Source organism: Meleagris gallopavo, chromosome 1, assembly GCF_000146605.3.
Source record: "Meleagris gallopavo isolate NT-WF06-2002-E0010 breed Aviagen turkey brand Nicholas breeding stock chromosome 1, Turkey_5.1, whole genome shotgun sequence".
In the NCBI taxonomy this organism is placed as follows: domain Eukaryota; kingdom Metazoa; phylum Chordata; class Aves; order Galliformes; family Phasianidae; genus Meleagris; species Meleagris gallopavo.
The window spans coordinates 29,267,582-29,272,831 of NC_015011.2; the positions used below are offsets into that span (position 1 = coordinate 29,267,582).

Genomic DNA, 5,250 nt, shown 5'->3' on the forward strand with positions numbered 1-5,250 from the left:
GTGCGGTGCAGAGGCGATGAGCAGCGCCTTGCCCAGTGCCGGCACCGGGGGTGGCACAGCCATGTCTGCGCCCACGAGGAGGACGCCAGCGTTGTGTGCTCGGGTGGGCAGCGGGCGTGAGGGTGAGGGAGGGGAGAAAAGAGGGAGCCCCCCATCATGGCGTGCATCCCTACAGCTCATCCCCTGCTGTTGCCTGGAACCACGGAGCCCACTGGCAGTGCTGGCAGCACCCCAACAGACGGTGAGTGTTGCACGGCCGTGAGCGTTGCGCGGGGTTCAGGGTGCAGTATGGGATGCACAGATGCAGTATGGCAGGTGTAGAGTGTGCAGGTGTGGAGTGCACCCGTATGGCACGCATGGTTATAGAGTGCATGGGTGCAGCATGCATTGGGATTGGGTGCAGGGTTTCAGGCTTCGCAGCATGCACCCACAGAGCGTGCACGGGGCTGTAGGGCTGCATTGGAACATGCGGTATGGGATGCACGGGTGACAGCATGCACAGGTTGTGGTGGTGGGGATGGTGAGGGGATGGAGTGGGGATGGGATGGATGGTGATAAAATAGTTTAATAGGAGAGAAAAGGAGAATTGGAGGAGCTGGGATGGGGATGGGGTGGGGATGAGATGGATTTGGGAAGGAGCATGGAGGGAGAAGGGATGGATGGGATGGAAAAGGGAAGGGGAAAGGGATGGAGTAGGAAAGGAGCATGGAAAGAGCAGGGATGGAGCCAGGAAGAAATAGGGATGAAGATGGGGTAGAGCTGAGATAGAGAGGGGATAGAGCTGGAATCAGAAGGGCTGGAATCAGAAGGGGTGGAGAAAGATAGAGAAGGGAGTAGAGAAAGGAAAGGGGAGGGAGGGAAGGAGTGGGGATCAAGCAGGGAGTGAGATGGGATGGACGTGGAATGAAAAGAGATGAAGATGGAGAGGGGCTGGAGATGGGAAAGGCAGGAGCTAGGATGTGTCAGGGAAGGAACTGGGGATGGAGCCAGGTGGGAACAAGTATGGAGAGGGAATGGAGTGGGGATGGAGAGAGAAGAAGAGGGGATGGATTGGAGGTGGATTAGAGATGGATTAGAGATGGATTGGGGATGGAGATGGGAGGGGAAGGAGAGTGGAAGGATCTGGGATGGAGAAGACGTGGAGAAGGGATGGAGTAGTGAAGAAATAGGGATGGGAATGGAGTTGGATAGGCGCAGATAGGTGGGCAGAAGTGCAGAGGGAAGGAATGCAAATGCAGTGGGGATGGAGATGGGGTACTGCAGGAAAGAAGCAGGGATGGGGAGGGTTAGACAGGGAGACGGCTGGGACACATGCCTCATCCCCAAACCCAGCAGCAGAGTTGGCGCCAGCAGTGATGTGGGTGCCCTATCCCCCAGCCCCATACCCACTGCGTCTGGCTGGGGGCCCTGGGCGCTGCGCGGGGCGCGTGGAGCTGCTGCACGCCGGGTGCTGGGGCACAGTCTGTGATGATGGCTGGGGGCTGCCGGACGCGGCCGTGGTCTGCAGGCAGCTGGGCTGTGGAGCTGCGCTGGTTGCACCTGGTGGGGCATTTTTTGGTGAGGGCACCGGCCCCATCTGGATGGACAACGTGAGGTGCTGGGGGAACGAGTCGGCATTGCTGCAGTGCCCAGCTGCACCGTTGGGCATCACCGACTGCCACCACCGGGAGGATGCATCTGTTATTTGTGCAGGTACGTGCCCATGCATCGTGCATGCAGCCTGGTGTGCTCCCTGCAATGCGTGCAGCTCTGCAGAGCTGTGCGGTGTGCTCCCAGCGTGCATGCAGCACATGCATTTCTATAGAGAAGTGCAGCGTGCCCCTGGCATGCAGTTCTATGCAGGCATGACCTCACACCTCACACCTCGCTGTGCTCTTGTCATGCATACAGAGAAATGCAGTGTTTATGCAGCCTGTGTGAAGTCTCCGTGCTCACGCAGTGCTCCTGAGGCGGTGCATGTGCAGCTAAATTGCAAACAGGGTGGCAGCAGGGTGTGCTGCAAGCAGCAGCATTAAGGTGCAGTGCATATGCTATGTGAACACATGCAGAGAGCAGTGACCACGTGAGCTGATGGAGTGAGGTGCGTGCACAAGGCAGGTGTGCACAGTGCACCACCAGGCTCACACTGCTCTCCTGCCTCCACCAGATGAGCTGACTGGGGTAGACCCCATGCAGCCCGCTCCCGAACAGCTGCCCACCAGGTCATTGCTGGTGCCCCCGTCTGCTGTGCCCCCACGTGTGAGCGTCCGTCCCCGCAGCACCAGCTCCCCTCAGCCTACACCAAGCAGCTGGCCCATGGCAGGGACGTCGCAGACGGGTAGGAGGAGAAGGGATGGAGTGGGAATGGAGTGGGCATGGAGAGGGGATGGAGATGGGATGGGGTTGGGGATAGATTGTGAAAGGGGAGGGGATGGGGAAGGGATGGAGGGAGATGGTGAGGGGAGTGGGGATGAGGTGTGGTTGAAGAGACGTTGATGGAGGGGTTGGAGACAGATGGAGAAGACATGGAGAGGGGATGGAATGGAGATGGAGAAAGGATGGAGTGGGTGTGGAGAGGGGATGGAGGAAGGCCGGAGGTGGGCTGGAGGGGAGATGGAAAGAGGATGAAGATACATCAGGGATGCAGCAGGGAAGATGCAGGGATGCAGCCTCCATCTCCAAATGCAGTAGCTGCGTTGGTGCTGGCGGTAATGCGGTGCCGGTCGTTCCCCAGCCCCGTTCCTGCTGCGTCTGGCTGGGGGCCCTGGGCGCTGCGCAGGGCGTGTGGAGCTGCTGCATGCAGGGAGCTGGGGCACGGTCTGTGATGATGGCTGGGGCCTGCTGGATGCGGCTGTGGTCTGCAGGCAGCTGGGCTGTGGGGCTGCACGCAAAGCCCTCCGCAGCGCCCACTTTGGCCCTGGCATTGGCCCCATATGGCTGGATGACGTGAAGTGCAATGGGACGGAGGCTGCACTGTGGCACTGCCCGGCTGAGCCTTGGGGCAGGCACAACTGTGACCACCGAGAGGATGCCGCTGTCATCTGCACAGGTAAGGTGTACCTGGTAAAGGGCAGTGATCCTATATCCTGTACCCTGTCACTTCTGTGGGCATAGACTCCACGGTGCGTGCCTCTGGGGTCCCTTCCAGTGCTCCCAAAAACATGTCCCCAAGGGATGTCCCAGCCTCTGGGGATGCACACTGTCCATGAGAATCACCCTGGTGAGGGGAAAGGGAGGACTCCCACAGATAGAAGGGTTGTGGGAAGGGGACTGAATTTCCCCTCACTGCTTTCAGGACCAGAAGACTTGTCACCTGTGGGGACCTCCCCATCTCCCCCAGGACGGGGTCCAGCCAGTACCATCCCTCGACGTCCTCTAGGACAGATACTGACCACAATCATTCCCATGCATCCCCAAAGACAGGATCCAACTACGAGTGTCACTAGAACCACTACAAGAGCCACAGGACAGGATCCAAACACCAATGTCCCCAGCACTACCTCACGATCCTCAGGAGAGGATCCTACCACCAGTATCTCCAGCACCACCACACGATCTGCAGGACAAGGTCGAGTCAGTGCCACCTCAACCAAAGCAGGGCGAGATCCCATCCGTATCATCAGGATCACCCGACTCAAAGCAGAACAGGATCCAGCTGGCATCATCCAGAGCACCAAGCCCAAGGCAGCTGGTGTCACCAGGCTGAAGGCAGGACGGGAGACTGGTGGCCCCACCAGGTCCAAAGTGGGACTGGATCTGGTCGGCACCAACAGGTCAAAGGTGGGATGGGATTCTGTTGGCATCAACAAGACCAAAGTGAGATTGGATCCAGGTGGTACCAACAGGTCCAAGGTAGGACAGAATTCTGTTGGCTTCAACAAGACCAAAGTGAGATTGGATCCAGCTGGCACCAACAGGTCAAAGGTGGGACGGGATTCTGTTGGCTTCAACAAAATCAAAGCAGGACAGCATCTGGTGGGCATCAACAAGACCAAAGCAGGACGGGATCCAGTTGGCATCAACAAAACCAAAGCAGGACAGGATCCAGCTGGCACCAATAGGTTCAAGACAGGATGGGATCCAGCTGGCACCGTCCGCATCACTCGACCCAAAGTGGGACGGGATCCGCTTGGTACCATGTGGATTGCCCATCCCAGAGCAGAGCGGATTGTTGTGGGAGCCAACCAGAGCACCAGGCGTTGGGTTTTGGTGGGGACCACACCAGGCACCAAGCCTCAAGCAGGACAGGTTCCAGTTGGTTCCACCAGGAGCACCCAGGGTCTGGCAGGACGGGATGCCGTTAGTGCTACCCAAGGCAATATGGGACAGGAGATTGCTGGTGTCACGCAGAGCACCAGGTCTAATGCAGAGCAGGACTTAGCCCTTACCACGAGGCTCCAGGCAAGTGCTGCCATATGGAGTAACCACAGCCTGGGAGAAAGAGGTCCAGGGGATCCCATGGGGAGCACACTTGCTGTAGTAGTAGCAGCAGATCCAGAAGGTACCGCGAAGAGTGCAGCTCCTACAGCAGAACCGAGTCTGGAAGGGACCTTGTGGGTTTCACATCCCTCAGCAGAACTGAGTTCTGAAGGTCCTGTAGGGAGCTCTCAACGTGCAGCAGAACTAGGTCCTGAAAGCACCATGTGGAGCATATATCCCACAGCAGAGCCAGCTCCAGAAGGTACCATGAAAAGCACAGATCCTATAACAGAACTGAGTCCAGAAGGTACTGTGAGCATGCATCCTCTAACAGAACTGGACCCAGATGGTAACATGGGAGGTGCACACACTTCAGTAGAACCAGACCCTAGCGGTGCTATGAATAACACAGGTCCTACAGCAGGACTGAATCCAGATGGTATCATGGGAAGCACATATCCCACAGCAGAACTAGGTCCAGATCGTACAATGGGGAGCACAAGTCCTGCAACAGAACCAGGTCCAAGAGGTACCACGAGGAGCACAAGTCCTGCAGCAGAACTGAGTCCAGATGTTACCACGAGGAGCAGACATCCTGCAGCAGAACTGGGTCTAGATGTTACCACGAGGAGCACCAGTCCTGCAGCAGAACTGGGTCCAGATGTTACCATGAGGAGCACAAGTCCTGCAGCAGAGCTGAGTCCAGATGTTACCATGAGGAGCAAAAGTACCTGCAGCAGAGCTGAGTCCAGATGTTACCACGAGGAGCAAAAGTCCTGCAGCAGAACTGGGTCCAGATGTTACCACGAGGAGCAGACATCCTGCAGCAGAACTGGGTCCAGATGTTAACAT

General features: G+C 57.6%; 1 pseudogene; it reads left to right on the forward strand.

The window, feature by feature from the left end:
* Nucleotides 1-5,247, forward strand: part of LOC100550420 — a 42,171-nt pseudogene extending 36,924 nt beyond the window's left edge.
* The last annotated feature ends 3 nt before the right edge of the window (nt 5,248-5,250 follow it).